The sequence below is a fragment of the Lycorma delicatula genome, chromosome 7 (assembly GCF_047948215.1).
Source record: "Lycorma delicatula isolate Av1 chromosome 7, ASM4794821v1, whole genome shotgun sequence".
Lineage (NCBI taxonomy): Eukaryota > Metazoa > Arthropoda > Insecta > Hemiptera > Fulgoridae > Lycorma > Lycorma delicatula.
In genome coordinates, this window is record NC_134461.1 from 63,451,663 (window position 1) to 63,471,803 (window position 20,141).

General features: G+C 30.6%; 1 pseudogene; it reads right to left on the minus strand.

Annotated features, from left to right (window-relative positions):
• The window catches only part of LOC142328308 (cardioacceleratory peptide receptor-like), a 164,605-nt pseudogene that overhangs the window by 46,200 nt on the left and 98,264 nt on the right, over nucleotides 1–20,141 (minus strand).

The window sequence follows — 20,141 nt, forward strand, 5'->3', positions numbered from 1 at the left end:
TGAGAAACAAATGACTCCTTAAAATATCACAGACAATCTCAAAAATAACCATAATTCCAGTTTAATCTTTCTAAGGAAAGTAAGAGGTGAAGTGATTTCTGTTACCTTCTTCAAGAATCAAGTATATACCGCACATCAGAATCTCAAAATAAAACTGATATTGAATTTTACAAAATACATTTTTTATCTGCTCAACACAAGAAGTTACAATAGTTGTATCAGATAGATCTTTTATATGCACATCATTTATGATGTTAACTAGAACAACCGTTGTAAAGAGTGTGATAAATGGTTTAAAACAAAAAAATAATAAATCCGTTTTTATAACGAAACAATATATTATTACATATATTGTTTTTATTCCGTAAAAACAAATAAAAAATAAAAATAGTTTGAATTAAAAGAAAAAAATTTAAATAACGTATCACATGTTTATTTTACAAATAAAGAAATATGGTAAACAATTTATTGAAACAAATTAGAAAACAAGATTGCGCTCCAAATTTACTATTAAATATTTTTAATTAAAATCTAAATTTTGATTGGATGGCCATTTTTTATTATTAAACAAATCATCATTTAAGAAATATTATGAAACAAAGTATATAAGATTGAGAATGTAAAAAAAAGAAATAAACAATATTAATAAATAGAATTAATTGAAAACTACAATATATCTCTAAAACTAAAATAAACTGTAGTTCCTGTTCAGTTGCCAATTAATTTAGTATATTAATAATAATATAAATTTTTTTACATTTAATTTTTTATACTTTTTTTTTAAATATACTTTTTTTGTTGGATCTACTCTTGATGATTATTTATTAATCAAAATGGCATATGGTTTATACGTATTTAAAGTAAAGTAATCTACGAAGTAATAAACTTGTTTTTCGATTTAGACAGTCATTTTATTTCATAAACACTAAAACCCAATTTAATTTAATATTCAAACAATACAATATTTAATATAATTATAATTACTGAGTATTTAATTAAACAAAGCATGAATTTGTATTATATATAAGTTACATTTCCAAGAGAGGAACAAATGATTTAATCAGGTCACTGTCACAGGTCAATACAATGTTTAATTAATGCGTATTTGAACGGTAATGTAAGGTCACAGACATTTTGAACAAGTTAAACATTATTCTACAATTAAAATAACACAATTTAGATGCTAATTAACTTTTTACTTAATGAAGTTATTTGTAATTAAGATACATTATAATAAAGATTATAAATAATCTTAAATTAACTGTAATATTTAACTTATCGTCTCTCCTCTGTCTTTATTTCTTCCTATATATGCCTTGAATTATATATTTTTACCATTGATATTGTATTATTTTTTCAGTCCAGAAGGATGGGTGAGGAGGTGTTATGGTAGAATTTAAATACAAGTTGCCATTAAGCATTAATATCTGGTCTTGTTTCAACATTTCCTGTTTACTTTTAAGTTTTCCATATTACCTACTTTAAGGACTTCTTCCAGTCTACTTAAATTTTTCATAATTTTTTCAATTTATATACAATAAATTTTATTTTTTATTAATTTAGAATATTGTTTAAGGCTTTTTTTTACGTCATTTCAAATCTATCTGATGGTTTTATTTAATATATTTAAATAAATAATAAATTTGGTATTGTAAATTTAAAAACTTTATTTTATTTTTTTAATAAATTAATATAAAAATATTTTAAATAATGGAATAAAATTAAATATAAAAAAATTAAAAAAAAGACAGTATATAATTCTAGCAATTTACCGAATGAAACGTAATAACCATGTTTCTGTTTATTATTATTATCCCAATGCGGAAGTTAAAATAAAATGTATAAAAGTATCGTCAGGTATTAGAATTCAAAAAAGAAAAAATACAAGTAGATAAATATTAAATATACAAAAAAAGATTAAAGAAAAGTCATACCATTATCAAGATACCCTACAAATTAATATTACTTAGGAATTATTTATTTAATAAATTATCTTTTTAAAATAAAGAAAAAGATTCAGAAATACTTCTTATAATATTACTTCGATAGTGCTTACATTGCTTGAACAAATTTTTCATGTTGGTTTAAAGCTGTTTAAAGCTCTCCAAAATTTTGTAATTTAGTTGTCAATGTACATTCTTAGTTATTCAAGAGCGTAAGGATAATTATTTGAAAAAATTATTTTCAAACTTCTATTGATAAAAGGCAGGAGAAATATCTGGAAATTGAGGAAGTCATAAAATAAAGTTTCAGTTGCTCCTTAAAATATCATTCAGCAAAACCTGTAGTTGATCAGAAATTTGTTAGAGGATTTCTGTATATCATGATGAGTAATAATTGTGATTGTAAAAAACAATAATAATAAAAATATAATAAATAACTATTGAATAGATACAATAAAAGTTTGCGATTAAAAAATAAATATTGAATTTTAATTTTTAAATTGGATATTTAAGATTTAAATACTTCATACTTAAAAAACAGCTATTTAAAGTTATGAAATATAAGACGTTTTCTGATTTCTAACACCTGTAAAATATTAATATCGAAATTTCTAACGAGTTTTTTAGAATGATGTCTGAAAATATTTTTCTTCATACAAAGAAAAAAACAAATTTGTTATTGCTTTTGGGATAAAGAAATTACAAATATATCCTTACATTATTGGATAAATCTTTTTTATCTGTCTTGAATTTTCTTTACCTCCAATATAATGGGAGTTTACCGTCTCAGATTATAGAATTTCTTGTAATAAAATGACAATTTCTTATATTCATACCAGAACATGACAAACTGCGAGCATGATAATAAAATAACTATGATATTGCAAATATCGATTAATCGATTATCAAATTCTATGAGTTTCCTACGGTTTTAAATGATAAAATTACGAATTATATTTATTACTTAAACTTGTTGGCTTCTACTAACGGTCTAATAGTCATTTGAAAATGATGGTAAGCTATATTAAATTTTTATTTATCATTAAAAAGAATTAATAGTTTAGATATTAAATATTCTGTCTAAACATTACATTTTTTGATATTAAATGTTTAGACGATGTGAGAACTTTTTTAAAGGTTGTTCAGTAAACCACGGTAAGTAATAATTGTAATTTCCTTAATTTTGAGGGGACTCCAGAAAATATGGAGACCATTCTGCCTATATGGCTGTGTAGTACATCGTTAAGTTTGCCGAGTATGCTGTTGCTCAATCCAACAGAATAGTCCAAAGGCTCTAGCAATATTATAAAGTCATGACGATTTCACCTTCAAATGTTAAGATTGATTGTAGGAAAAAACTGAAAATTTTCTTACAAGACATTTGGGTTTTCTAACCCAAAACTTTCCTTCATTTGTAAAAATTTAAGTGTCTTGGAAAGTTTGTCAATTTTAGAACTTCAGATTATATTATTATAAAGATTTTTATGTATCTATTGTTGTGGAATAATTCTTTGTCGGTAAATAAAACTATTTAAAACAGTCATCTCATTTTTATTGTAAAAATATATCGAGCTACGTGAAAAATATATTTGCGGTATGGACGGTTGATCGCGGTTGCCTGAGAGCGATTACTTTTTCTGTCACTTTTGCCAACATGACATACCTTACCAAAAATGTTTGATATTATTTAGCAAAAATTTTTTTATAGTGTAAATACTGAATTGCGTGGGCTTCTGATCACCGCTTAAAATAATTATGGATAATAGTTACTTGTTTCCTAAGATACTTACAGCTGCCAGAAAATTTCATAGGATGTTTTATAGCATCATAGCGATCTATACTAAGCGCTACTAAAACGTATGTTGAAGAATATGTGACAACTGCCTGGAACAAAAAAAAAAAAATAATGATATTATGAGTAATTAATAAATAAAAAACTGAAAAGTAATAAAGTGCAGACAAATTTTATTCGATTTATGAAATGAATATAAACATAATAAATACATATCAGGTTCATTTCAATTACTATAAAAGATATTTCCGTTACCGTGTTCCATGGCAATGTATATAAACCACTGTTTTTCAAAACAGAAAGGGGCACTTGATTTTACCTTCTTTTCACTATCTTTTCAAGAATTTCTTATATCTGTGGCACATGTAAAACATCTAAAAGGCAAAAGATACCAACAGAGTTGTTTACCCTGAGAGTAATGGTGTTTAATATACAACCAGCCCGTGTGATAATAGATTGAATGCTTGTATCGCTTGAAGGTCTGCATTTAATATATTTGAATGCTGATAGGCAACAGTTTATTCAGCTCAGCGAAAAAGGCATTGGGAAATCACTTCATTCCTTATTATATCCTTAATAACCCTGACATAGGAAATACGTTATTTACTTAGAATAGCTTCATGTCTTTTCCTTTTCCTGTAGTACGATTTTCTCAGATAACTTACGTGCAAATTTTCTTAATGAGAAGTCACGTCTACTTTGATTTGAAGAAATTATTTTTTTTATCGTATTTTTTTACCTTAGGGTTTTTATATATCCTCTCTTTTTCTGTTCAGCCTCCGGATCCACCGTAAGGTATTACTTCAGAGGATGAATGAGGATGATATATATGAATGTAAATGTAGACTTGTACAGTCTCAGGTCGACTAATCCTGATATGTGGTTAATTAAAACCCAACCACCAAAGAGCATCGGTATTCACGATCTAGTATTCTAATCCATATAAAAGTAATTGCCTTTAATGAAGTATAGCCTTATGTGATTCTGATAAAGTGTAAAATTATTTTACACAAAATTTTAAGAAAATTAATTGGAAAAAATGTAAAAAATTACACGTATTCCAGTATTAAAAAAAATTATTTCTCTCTCTACAGCAGTTTTTAACGCCGTTTCTCTGCATTTATTTCTTGTTTTTAATAAGACCAAATAATAAAGATATAAAAAGTCCCATATTCCAGACGGTAGCCTTCGCTTACTTTTCACGCGTTTGCTTTTCTTGTGATTGGCGTTGTCTCATATACTGCGAGGGTATTTTTGTAGCCCTAAAAATATTTTATGAATAAAAACTAAATAAATTTTGTTTTAAAAAATTAATACCAACTAATAAAATAAAAAATTAAAAAAATATTATTTTTCCATTAATTCTATTTTAAACTTAATTTGAAGTTTACGAGAAATTTACCGGTCAGTAATTTATTGTTAGTCGTATTTATTTCATTTCTCTCCGTAAATAAAAAATAAAAATTTAAAAAAAGTATTATTTCTTCGTTTAAAAATTACTTTAATTTGTTAGTTGGTCTTTATTTTTACAATACCTAATCGGAAAAAAATTATGTGGTTTTTTGCTTATTTGAATATTTTAAAGATATAGAAAAAAATATTCAGTATTCATTTTATAAGAGATAGGAAATTTTTTTGGCACCTGGTAAGAATAAAGAATGTAATTTGCTAAAAAAAAAACAAAAAAAAAACAAGGGTAAACTTTTAAGACCATTATTATAAAAATCTAACTTAAATAATTTTTTTATTTTAAAAACTGATATTTCAACAATACATACTTAAATGTATCGACATATATATAATATTAAAAATAATTAAGAAAAATGATCTACATAAAAATAGTCGAATTAAACATTGAATAAAAACACTCGTTCTTTTTCAGTTTGTACGAGATGCAATTTGTATAAAAAGATCGTATTCCAGAAAGTGATGCAAAAAACTCCGCTTTTCTATTTTTTTAAGTATATTTAATTATGGAATTTTGTCTATTGTTTAAGAATTAAGAAAAAATTAAGAAAATGCTCAGTATTGTGAACAAAATGGTTGTAAAGATAAACGAGGATGATGACTTTACAACAAACTGTGTATGTCAGTTATAACGCATTTATACTTTAACGGATTTATTAATAAAAAAAATTTCTTTTTTGGGCACACGATATTCTTACATATCTACACCAGCCCCCCTATACAGCACAAGGTTACCGTGTGGTGTTCTGTGTCATCGTATGGGGTAACAAGACCAAATTTTTGAAAATGAGAATGGCCTTACGATCATATGAAAAAGTCACCATGCTGAAAAACTCTGTTAAGAAAAAAACTTATTTAAAATGTTTGGTTTCAATAAGATGGATCTACATCGTACACAGAAAGAATATCGATGGATTCTGTACGCCAATCGTTTAGAACCATACAATTTCGAAACATCCCATTGGCGCACCAAGTATTCTGATTTGATGGTGACCTTTCTTTTGGTGCTGATCTGTTTGTGGGGTTATCTTAAAATCAAAGTGTTTCTAGCTGCTAGAAAAACTGAAACCCAATATTCGAACAGCAATTGCTGAAATTCCTGTTGAAATGTTGCGTCATTCCATGCAGAGTTTCACTATGAGACTAGATGAATGTCGTCTACTACACTTGCAAGATGAATTCTTCAAAAAATAAATTTAGATATATGTTTTCATAAATGTCACGTGTTTTTATATTTAAAGATCATAAATAAATTTATTTAATATAATGTTTTCATAAGAATATTTAATTTCCAAAATTATCCGTTTCCCAGAATTATTCTGTATAACAGTTTGTAACTTAGTTGATATTATGTCTATTATTCCTGGTAACAATTGAGAATATCATTCAAACTTTTACTGGATCCATTCCTGTTCTTCCTGCCTTGCGGTAATAAATTTTAGTTGTGTACCTCGGGTCGAGACGCGGGATCTATCTATACTCAGTCTGCTTGGCTGACTAAATACTAAAGAAAAAAGGATATTAAAGGGAGCAGGATGATTACAGTCATGATCAGAATGGTAGAAAAGATAGGGTTGATTAGGGTAAGGCTGAAGTTTTTCTATATAAGGAAGTTGTTTCCTTTCTTGCGGTATAAGTATTTATTACAATACTTATATAATTTTAATTAGTAAAGGATAGAAAATATGTTGTGTAGGGAAAACCAATTTCAATTAAAACAGGTAGGAATCTCTGCAGTTGCTTTCAGTATTTCAAGAAGTCGAGGATAGTTGATGAAGCACAGGCATTTTACTCGTACTATATTAAGTAACGTAATGATTAATAGGAGGCATCACGTTTCTATACATGCTGTATAAAATATACAATTCCAATATCCATATGTGTATATGTGTTTCCAATATGTGTATAAAATATAATAGCACATAAATAAAATAAAAAATTATAAATAAATAAAAATTTAAGAAAATATTTTTTTTAAATAATTTTGTTTAAAGTGTTACTAAAACGTTTTAAGCCATAAAAATAAATTAGCCTTACATTATTATTATAAAAAAACAAAAACATAGGCGGTTTATCTTTTCAGTTAATTAATTGGTTTTAAAATTGTTGAAGAGATTAAAACATTTGTAACGATGAATGATTAACATCTTTGATTTTAGTCACAAAATGGTTAAGAAAAGTATATATTTTATTATATATCACAAATAAGAAATACCCGGGTTAGGGTTTTAATTTAATTTTACTATTTTAAATCTTAGTTGTCATAATTATACAAACCTTACAATGTATTCATAAATAACACATATTGAAAGGTGTAGTTTCTATAAAAACATGTTTTTATTTTTTTTTAAAAGTTCATTTTTAATAATATTGGTTTAATTTATTTACAGTAATTAATAAAAGAAAGAATGATTTTTATTTAAAAATTTTTACTGTTAAATATGTAGATGGCAGAAAGGAGTTATTTTTTTTATGTAGTTTTTATTTATTCTAGCAGGAAAAATAAAGGAAATATAGAAAATGGAGTGAAATATTTTATTTCACATCACACAAACATTTTTTTTTTGAAGTATTATATTTTCAACAACATACAAAAAAAATAGCTTTACATATTCTTATAAAACATATATACATGACACATTTTTAAACCTTTTTTTTTACATCGAATAATTATACTAATTTTTGCAAAATTTCATATTCATAAACTGGGCAAATCATTTAAAATTTCTATTTAAAATATAGGAAAGTTATTAAAAATTTTCAATAAAATTTAAAAAAATATCTGGATGGTAATTTGGAAGCAATTTAAAATACCAGAGAGTTGATTTGTTGTTTAAAGTTTAGATTTTTCGAAATGAATGGAGCTTCAACATGCCTGTCTTAGTTAACAAAAAATTAGAATGTTTTTAATGAGTTTTCTTAGCACCTTAAAGCTTGGATTTGAAAAAAAATTAAAGCTAACAGGGAATCAAACCAGCGAATTTTTGGATAAAAGACAGAGTAAATGGTAACTACTCCTCTACTGAAAACAGCTTTCGCTATTATAGGATATATATATATATATATATATATATATATTTTAGAGGATGTTACATTCTTTAATTAGCTTGAAGTTAATTTTTCTTTTTATATTTTTTAAGTGAAAAAGAGGCGTATATAATTTAAACTTTCTTCTATATTAACTGTTTCATTAACTTCATATACATATATATATATATATATATATATATATATACTAGCCGGTCAGGGCTCGCTTCGCTCGTTTATATTTAAGATATAGTATAAATAAATGTTATATATATAAATTATTCGTTTATATATATATATATATATATATATATATATATATATATATATATATATATATATATATATATGTTCCAAGAGGCCGCTAGGAATAAGTTTACAGGCTCATTTCTCTCATTGAAATCATGAGAGAAATTTTGGGTTAGATTTCATTTAATCTTGTGTTAATTTAATTAATTTGCGTTTATTTTTCATTTAATAATTATTTAATTGCATTTACAACAAAGTGATAGAAAATATAACATTTTAGAAGCAATTTTATATTAAAAAAGTTTAAATATTGATCAGAATCTAACTAAAAAATTTAACTTTTTCACATTTTTTTCTTAAAAGAAACAAATTAAAAAAATTGCCTAAAAATTACAACCAGTTTTTTTATAAATTCCGTAAAGTATTTAATCCTATTATTTAAACAAAATCGACAATAAATAGATCCAAAGAGTAAATAAGTTATATTTTCCCAACAAAAAAAAATTGTTACGACATTTACTGGTTTTATTAGTGATTTAGTAATGCAATACTTCGCCAATAGGAGTGCTACAGTGCTATGTATTATTAGTAATTTATGTTCTACTGTACATCCTACAATTAGGTTATTTTTGTTCACACTGTGATTATGGGGTGAACATTTTGATGGTCATAATTCGAAAACAAAGGGTTTTTGGACCCAAGCATATTCGTATGCTTGGGTCCATGTTGTGAGTATAGAATTTTTTCCATGTTGTGAGTATAGAATATTGTACAAGGAGGAAGTAATGGTGTTGTTCAATATTATCTTGTAATATCAGCTGGCTAGTGGACGAACCACTAATAATAACGTTCTCCAAGGAATCTTTATATTACTTTTCCGGTTTCTTTTCTTAATAAAATTTAAAATCTAAATGAAAATTTATATTGGAGTAGATTTTTTTTTAATATTGAACTCTAGAGTAATCTTATTTAAATTATATTATATTAATTTGTTTTTAATCAATTTAAAAAATGCATTCATTATTTATTGTTAAGATGTAAATATATTTATTTTTTTTAATAATTTTCTATTTTCATGCAGACCAATCAAATTCACAGAAGTACAGTCTAATCATATTAAAAATGACTCATTCACACTAATACACATTTAAGGCGACTTTACACATGTAACACTTAAACACGTGAAATCTGCATGTTTCACGTGTAAGTGACATGTGTTGTTTATAATACGGGTTTGACGGTATTAGCTCTATTATGTGGAACGTGACTTTAAACACGCACTGAACGTAATATTACACAGTCGCATAGAAAAAATTTCTTAACGTCACTCTATTTACATTAGAATAATTAGCAATAAATCAGGTTTTTATAGGTAGGTAAATTGGAACTGCAAATATAAACTAATATTATTACAATAATTAATACATAATACTTATTATAGAAAGGTAAAATATGTTCCTGCACTGATATAAACTTAATTTAAAAAAAAAAACCAAAATTTAGAAAAAATTATAATAATAAAATTCTCGGTGGTGGGAATTTTACTTTGTAAAAAAAAAATGTTATATATCTATTTTTCCACTAGTAATTCCAGCAATACTATTTATATTACAATAATATTAAATGTATTATAAAATATATTTTGTTTAAAAACTTAATAAAATTAATTTTGCAAGTTATTACACAATTTTTCATAATTTTAGGTTAACCTATTCCTGAAATATAAAGTACAATATACTAAAATATACAGAGTTGCTTTCTCTATTACATATAAAAAATTTGAATATATAGACAATTCCTGTGATAAGTAGAGCGAAGGTATGTTTTGTAAAGAGAAAAATTTTCTGTGTTTCCATGGGCTTGAAACGCACTGGAATACTAAAGAAGGAAATAGGAAACTATTTTACTCATTACTTTTTTTAAAGAAATTAGAAGCAGAATTGCCAATCGTAAAATGACGTTCAGCAAGGTCAAAAACCTGCTTACAACTAAATTATACCTACTAATCAGAGAAAGAGATTTGCAAGATGTTTTTACCATGACATGTAGTATTTGAATATCTTGAGAATGGATGCGTTATCAGCGAATGTTTTCTTCTTTAGTGGAACTGTTTATTGAAGGTACAAAGAAACAGCATTCTTCATGATGGTCTGTAATTTAAAAGAAAAAGCCCTTAAGTTTTTATTTTATACTATCCTTGTCTCCCTTGCAAATCATCCAATATTCCTATCTTCCATCTTCCTCTTCCTCTTCCTCTTCCTCTCACACCCACGCAGTCATGTCTTAGGATGTGGCCTATCCAATTAGATTTTTTTTTGTATTTTCTTAATCATACTCCTATTCTCATTTATATTTGTCAAAGTACTAATCATTAGTTACTCTCTCTCTCGCCAGTTGATACATAGTATTTTCTTAAGTAGTCACATTTCAAAACTTTCCAGATATGGAACTTCTCTTTTCTCCATAGTCCATGTTTCTGCACTATATAATACCACACTTCATACAAAAGATATTGCAAAGTTTTTCCCAGATCATAGGTGCATTTTTTTGTTGTAAGCAGATTTCTGACTTTGCTGAACGCCGTTTTACAATTCGCAATTCCGCTTCTAATTTCCTCAGTGCAACTTCCATCAAACCTTATTGTGTTTCCAAGGTATTTAAAACTACCAACCTGTTTTATTTGTTTACTTTAGTAAATAAATTAAATTAGTAAATTAATAAAACAATGTTTACTTTAGTAAAAAAATTAGAACAATGAATTTACTAAAGTAATTTTTTAACGCTTTTATACACATTAAGAAAACAACGTTTTTGTTACTAATTAATAATTAGTTTCAAGGTTCCCAAGAAACATTTAATAAGAAAAAAATAAATTTCCCTAACAAAAAAAATAAGCATTAATAAAAGCGAAAATATGTTTACTAATTAAAAATATATTCTGGAGATTTATTACTAAAAATGCATTACTATTAATAAAAATGGTAATAAATACGTATTATTATTACCTTTTATGTCTAGATAAGAAATAACACCATAAAGTGTTAAGCTTTCCTTAAACATAAGTATCAACATACTTTTCCAATTACATAAAACATTCACCTCCGTTTCATATAATTTTATTTTTATTTTCATTATTATCGATTAGTTGGAAATTACGTCCAGTAAAAAATTAAATTCTATCTATGACTATTTTTAGTTTTTTGTATTGAGAAACGTCATTGATTATGAATTAAATTTAGATGTTTACGGCTACTTACATACTTATAAAAAGATTATGTTTTAAATACACTGCTATAATAATGGGGACACTTTCTGATGATTCTGTTGTAAGGTTTAAATGAAAAATATTATCTACGTAGACCATTTGAAGTTTTTTAATTTTTTTTTCTGACTGTTGCTTAGTATTTGATTTTAATAACGACGCACAGTCTGATATCACTTTTTTATTTAAAATCTTCCTGTGAAATAAATTATGAATATTAGTTTGAAATTTTACAGGGAATAAATGTTTAAATTGTCACTTACACAACTTAGTAGTAATCCCTTTATGTATGTTTTTCTGGATTCCTTTTCATATAAAGTATATTTCGTAGAGTAGTTTTTTTTTTAATTACCTAAATTTTAAATAAATTATAATCTAGAAAAAAGTAATACACAATGATTCAGAAGGAAAAGGAAATAATTTTGAAACTGATTCTGAAGCATGAAATAAGAAAAAAATGTTCATACAAACATTTATTGGAAAACGATTTGTTATCGAGTTACGACTAGCAAAAAATTTCGCCCCTAATTCATTTCCCCGGTGAAATATATTGAAATTTTTTTATGTTGTTATACTAAGAAGTAAACTTGATGTTCTTTATTAACCAGAAAAATCTAATAAAATATGTTCCAGAACTGTATCTTTCGTAATTTGCATGATACCCTACGCAGAAAGATCGAGTGACGAAAATTCATTTTTTTAGGTTTGAAGTACAATAACTTGGTTAAATGACTAATAAATGCGTAAATTTTATATCAAAACTTAAAAAGAATTTTATTCTGAGAAAAGTGACATAAAAATGATTTTGAAAAAACTAAACAAAAATTAACTGGTATTATTAAAAACAAAACAAAGTATAGCTTAAGAGAAAAATGTTATGAATTTGTAAAAATTAACACAACAGCTATTTTTAATACAATAAATTTAGACCTTTGAAAAATCAAAATCCTTTTAATGTACTTTAAATAAAAATATATTCACTGTATTAATTTAAATAAATGTTCGAAAATTCTACCACTGACATCGTTGTATTTTTCAACTAATTTTCTTACATTTTCTGTCGCCAACCTAATGTGATCTTTACTTTCCTTGATGAGGGCAACAGCATTGAGAATTCGAGCGATATGTGTCTAACTTTTGTTTGTATACTTCGTATTTCATCTATCACTATAAATAGTATCTAAGGGAGTAATATTCATTGATGTAGGTGGTCAATTTACCGGTTCTGTACGTCCAATCCATTTACCAGTCACTTTTTCACGTATGAATTGTCTTACTTCATTCGTAGAACGTATTGGTTCATCATTAAATTTATAGTACATTTTAAATCGTTTCGCCAATGAGAAATTTTCAATCATTATAAGAAATTCATTCATTGTTTATGCTCAATCATACGCTGTACCGTCTTAGTATTTCACTCATTTCTTCTGCTGTCCTCATTATATAGCGCGCCTTTTCTTTAGCAAACTTTAACTGCGCATAAAAATTTAATCTTGGCACCTTGAACTCTACTCAATTTTCTTTTCATTTTTGACATACGGTTTGCTTCCATAAAGCATCGTGGGTATTGCCGTCATTATAAAACTTCATCTGTATTTCTTTTCTAATTTTTTTCGTTGAGTCCTTTGAATTTTACAACACGTAACTCAAAATTTGCTGGTCTTTATCCTCTTCATACTCTATGCAGTAGCCGAGATGATTACAACACCTGATCAAAAATCGAAATATCAATTACAATTTTGGATTTTACCTTGAACTTTAAAAAAAAAGAAGATATTACCTTTGTTTATTTACAGAATTTGTCATGTTACAATCAGTACTAAAAATATGTAAATGGTGTGTAACACCTTGCAGTGTATCTTGAGATTCTTGTATTATTATGTGATCACCAACAAACAAAACAGAATTAACATTAAAATCTAAATCTAATCAGAAATTTGATGGCCATATCAAGAACTAGATGCCAAATCAGTTGTTGGAAGTTACTGGTACCTGTATTAAATTTAAAAATACAGAGTGATCAATTGAAAAGTTAACACATTTAGTAGTATTTTAGTAGAAGTTTTCAACAGCTATCAGTCCCATCGTATTTCTGTTTGCAAGGGTGTATACAATTCTCGGGGAGGAACGTTTTTAAAATTATTTTCAAAGGGGTGGAACTCACTCTCACCGCTACACCTAGCTCAACTCAAAAATATTAAATGGCAATGGTAACATTTAATTACACTATTAATTTTTATTTTTTGTGAAAATAATATTAAAATCCGCCCACCCCTTCGCTCGGTAGGTGCTAAAAACCATTTGGAGGTAGTAATTATTTTAAATTTCAGTCCAACAAAAATAACTCATATTACATGATATAACTTCTTAACCCCTTAAAATAATCATATTCTGTGGATTAAAACTGTAAATATTCTTTTAAAAATTACCCACACAAAATTTCACCCTTATATATTTCCTATATTATCAAGGGATTAAAATTTATTTATTTTAAATAAGACCATATAGCTTGTAATGTCATTGAAAGGCTCTTTCAATGACAAATAATTTGGTACAAATTAAGTAAAAATTGGTTCATTGATATTGAAGTTATAATTAAAAATATGTTTTTATAGATTATGTTAGGATTCTTATTAAGTTATGTTAACTGAGAGAGTTTCTGCCCCAAAGAATTAGGTCTATAATCATCCGTTCCTCTTAAAAAATATGGGTTTTACGTTACCCCAGTATTGAAAAAATGTACCAATAAACACAGCATTATACTTCTGTGCTGATAACATGTTGAAAAATTGATTACCGGGTAGACTTAATGATTAAATAATTAAATAAAAACTAATGCAAACGCTACACAGTATAAAGTCTTTTTCCCATCTGTGACCAAATCTTAATCAGCCAGCTCTTTGTTTAAATATACTTTGATTTCATATGTTTATGGTGCTCTACATCATCAGTCCTGCAGCTCTTAGCTTGGAGGATACGCATCTTATATATTTTTGTAAAAAAATATTATTTTGAAAAAATAAAAAATAAAATTATATAATAAATAATAATAATAATAATAATAATAATAATAATAATAATAATAATAATAATAATAATAATAATAATAATAATAATAATAATAATAATAATAATAATAATAATAATAATAATAATTTTTTTTTTTTTTTTTTTTTTTTTTTTGAGGAGGGAGGTGGAAATGCATTTACGCACGGAGTGTCGGGCTCCCGCTGTTGGTATTATCCAATCACCATCAGCGGACTACCGACTAAAACCACCCCCCTTTCTACCAGGGCTCGACCTGGAACCGTTTATCACATTACTTCCGGTCGAGTCCTCCTATACTAGCCTGTTTGGTGCTACCTAATTTTCAGGACTGTCCAGGTCAACCTTTTTGGCCCTGAGTATGTTGCCGACGAATCGGGCTACTCTTTCCCAGCTGCCCAGGTCACGGAGCATCATCGCAACCACGTTGTGGGGACTCAGTGCTCCGTGATCCGCCTCTAATGTCCCTCGATCTGCCACCCACCGAGCACATTTGAAAAAGGTGTGCTCGGCGTCGTCCCGTACACCGGGACAATACAGGCAGTCGGGGGACGGCGCTTTCCCTATGACATGGAGGTAAGCACGGAAGTACCCGTGACCCGTTAAAAATTGGGTCATGTAGTACTCCACTTCTCCATGCCGTCGCTCCGTCCACGGTCTGACCAGAGGAATAAGCCTTGCGGTCCATCGTCCTCTGGTCTCGTGGTCCCAGGTCTCTTGCCATGCGAGGAATGTGCGAGTGCGTTCCTCGTTGGCAATGGTCACCCGGTCTCCGCCTGCCCGCCGCCTCCCGTAGATCGCCTGGCGCTCCCTTGCTAAAATAGCAATCGGTATGACGCCGGCGACCACAAGTACTGCAGGCTCGGAGACCGTCCGATACGCGGAAGCGACTCGCAAGGCAGCGGTGCGTTGCACCTGCGCGAGCCGCTTCCGGTTTCTCGCCACTCTTAATGCCTGGGCCCACACTTCCGACCCGTATAGCAGGATGGAATGTACCGTGGACATCAGCAATCGCCGTCTGCTGGCCTTCGGTCCGCCGACATTCGCCATAAGCCGGCTGAGAGCAGTTACGGCTCTCGCAGCTTTGTCGGCGGCTGTACGAAGCTGCTCAGCAAAGCTGAGTTTCCGGTCAATCATCATACCGAGGTACTTTGCGGCCGGCTTGGTCTCGACAACCTCTACCCCGACCCGCAGGGAAAGAAGGGTGTCGATACGTTTCTTCGTGAGAACTACGATCTCCGTTTTGCTGAGAGCTAGAGACAATCCATGATCGTCCAGCCAGGCACCGACTCTGTGCATGGCCCGACTGAGCCTGAGTTGGGCGCGCTCCACGTCGCGGTCCGCGACAAGTAGCACAACGTCGTCAGCGTACCCAACCAAGGCGGACTCTTCAGGCATCTCCAGCCTCAGCAAGCCATCGTAGACGGCGTTCCAAAGGTCGGGGCCGAGAATCGACCCCTGCGCCGCCCCTGACGTGATCGTAGTCCTACGCCAGCCTGCTGCGGTCTCGTAAATGAGACCGCGGTTCCTCAGGTATGCGTCTACCATTCTCAGAAGGTATTGAGGCACATGGAACGAATGCTCCAGGGCCCGAATCATATCGCTCCATCGTGCGGAGTTGAACGCGTTTTTTACGTCCAACGTAACGAGAAGAACCACACGTCGCGAAAAATGATTGTGGTCCTCTGCTCGCCGCACTGCCTCAACAACCTCCTGGATTGCGTCTAGGGTCGATCGACCCTGCCGGAAACCGTACTGGTTAGGTGACAGGCCACCTGCCTGATTCATCGCCGTAACCAGTCTTTTTTTTAACAGCTTCTCCAATACCTTCCCAGCTGTGTCAAGCATACACAATGGGCGGTAGGAGGACGGCGACTCTGGGTTTTCTTTTCCTTTGGGAATTAGCACAAGACGCGCGGTCTTCCACCTGGCGCTAAAAGACCCAGCCTTCAGACATGCATTATACATGTCTAGTAGAAGACGGGGCCTGCAGCGCCCCACTAGTTTGAGCACCTCGGCCGGTATACCGTCGGGACCAGGGGCTTTTTTACATTTCAGCGACCGTAGGACTCCTTCCAATTCCTCCATCGAGAAGAGCGAAAAGTCGCCCACGTCGCTGAAGTCCCGTTCGGCACGGACCGAGTGCGCCGGGAACAACGTCTTAACGACGTGTTCCGCTTTAGCTTCGTCTAGTGGAGCTGGTGACCGCGAGACCCCCAATCGCCGAGTTACTATCTTGTAACCTAGCCCCCAAGGGTCTGCATCCACGGTCTCCGTCAGTTCTCTCCAGCAGCGTGCCTTGCTCACGTTGATGGCTCGACGGAGCCGCTTCTTTGCCGTCTTGTACTCGGCTGACCTGGCGTTCGCGTCTATGCGATTCCTCGCACGTTGCGCCACTCGTCTTAGTCGAAGACACTCCCGGCGAAACCCCGCAATCTCCGGTGTCCACCAGTACACGGGTCGCTTCTGGTGCCTCGGCCCCCCGTGGGGCATGGAGGCGTCGCATGCAGAAGCGATCAGCCGCATAGTCGCAGCAACTACGGCTTCAGCGCCAGCGTCCCCCCCGTTGGCGAAGTTTTCAGGGGCTACCACCCCTGACGAGATCTTTGAGGAGAATTTATTCTCGTCAATTTTGTTGATGTTGTATCTTTTCGCCTGCCGTGGGGGCCCCGGGCGCTCTCGTGTACCATCTAGGACTCTAAATGAGATGTATTGGTGGTCGCTACCGGTATAATCCTCGAGGACTCTCCAGTCCTGGACGAGCGTGACCAACTCTTCGGAGGCGAGGGAAATATCAGGAATGGTTTCCAAATATCCTGGGCGGCGGAACGTCGTCGTGTTCCCTGTATTAAGAATCACGAGTCCAGTACGTGCCGCCATGTCCAGAATGTATTTCCCTCTGGAGTTGGTATGCGCCATACCCCAGTCTACCGCCCTGGAGTTGAAGTCCCCAGCTACCACCATCTCACCAGCGGCAGCGAGGATGACATCCTCCAGCGCGTAATAATAATAATAATAATAATAATAATAATAATAATAATAATAATAATAATAATAATAATAATAATAATAATAATAATAATAATAATAATAATAATAATAATAATAATAATAATAATAATAATAATAATAATAATAATAATAATAATAATAATAATAATAATAATAATAATAATAATAATAATAATAATAATAATAATAATAATAATAATAATAATAATAATAATAATAATAATAATAATAATAATAATAATAATAATAATAATAATAATAATAATAATAATAATAATAATAATAATAATAATAATAATAATAATAATAATAATAATAATAATAATAATAATAATAATAATAATAATAATAATAATAATAATAATAATAATAATAATAATAATAATAATAATAATAATAATAATAATAATAATAATAATAATAATAATAATAATAATAATAATAATAATAATAATAATAATAATAATAATAATAATAATAATAATAATAATAATAATAATAATAATAATAATAATAATAATAATAATAATAATAATAATAATAATAATAATAATAATAATAATAATAATAATAATAATAATAATAATAATAATAATAATAATAATAATAATAATAATAATAATAATAATAATAATAATAATAATAATAATAATAATAATAATAATAATAATAATAATAATAATAATAATAATAATAATAATAATAATAATAATAATAATAATAATAATAATAATAATAATAATAATAATAATAATAATAATAATAATAATAATAATAATAATAATAATAATAATAATAATAATAATAATAATAATAATAATAATAATAATAATAATAATAATAATAATAATAATAATAATAATAATAATAATAATAATAATAATGCCCTGAGGTAGATAATCCCCACGTCCGGAACACAACATCTATGTTCCACGTCCAGGGCGGCAACAGCTGTACCTTTGTACATCACATATAGCTGGCTAACGGGGTTCCGAGTAAATTCCTCGGTTATGCATTGTTGAGTTTGACCTGGTTCCAACTTCAGGTCACTAAACGGACTGGATTTTTGGCTACCTGCAGGAAATGGAGTAACATATGATTTTGGAAATGGATTCATACCATTCTTAGAGCTGGCGATGTGGCGGCCAGGGTCAATGTTATTGCAGGTGTAACGGAGACCCTTCCGTTGTCCACATGCCCCCTGCGATGGCAAGCATGTAGTTGAGGTGCCCATGTTCGGAGCATGGGAGCCCTGAAAGCTTCGGTGTGTAGGGGCCTGGAGTCAGTGCAGAGACTGCGCATCCGCTCTCTGCCAGGACATATGCCGGTTCCACCGGAGTACCGGATAGGACCTCCAAGGTTAGTAGCCCTGGAGTGGGGGTGTACCCCGGCGGCTAGCCTTGCTACAGAAGGGATCCACTGTTCATGAACATTGAACATTCAAACGTGGCAGAGGGTGCACGTAAACACCCTCGTTTAGAAACCGCCGATTCGCCACAAGCGAAGCGGAAAAAAAGTAAGGAGAGTGATAAGATCAGAAAAGATGCTGATAAAATTAGTAAAGATTTGAGAAAAGCTTTGTTTGGAAATAATGTTCCCAAACCAAGATTTTTGGTCATTACAAAAGAGAATGGTAACTTCCAAAAGGTAAGTCCATTCTTAATTGCTAGAGAGATTACAAATTGTGCTGGTGGTCCTGTCAAGGATATTCGTAAAACTTTTAATGGATTGCATGTCGAAACCATCAACGACATGCAAAGCCAGAAAGTTTTGGCGTTGAAGAAGATCGGTGAATATGCGGTTTCGGTCCAACCGCATAGTACACTTAATTCATCTAGAGGAGTTGTTGTTTGCCGTGATCTTCTTAACTGTACTGAAGAAGAAATAGTGCAGGAAATGTCTAGTCAGGGAGTGACACATTGTCGCAGACTTTCTATGAGACGAAATGGTGAGATTCTTCCTTCGGCCTCTCATGTTTTGACATTCAATAGGCCAAGTCTTCCTGAAAAGGTACGAGCTGGCATCCATCGGCTTGATGTACGGGCATTTATTCCGCAGCCGATGAGATGTTTTAGATGTCAACGTTTCGGACACACTGCCGCTAGGTGTGAAGCGCAGGAAATTTGTATATGCGGAATGAAGATGCATGAGGGTGATCCATGTAAAGACCCTCCAGTCTGCATTAATTGTAAAGGGCACCATAACTGTCGATCCAGGAACTGCCCAGTATACAAATCAGAAACAGCCATTCAGGAGGTTAAAACGCTTCAAAAAGTCAGCTACCCTGAAGCGAAGAAGATTGTAAACCTACGTACACCTAGACCATCGACTTCATACGCAGAAG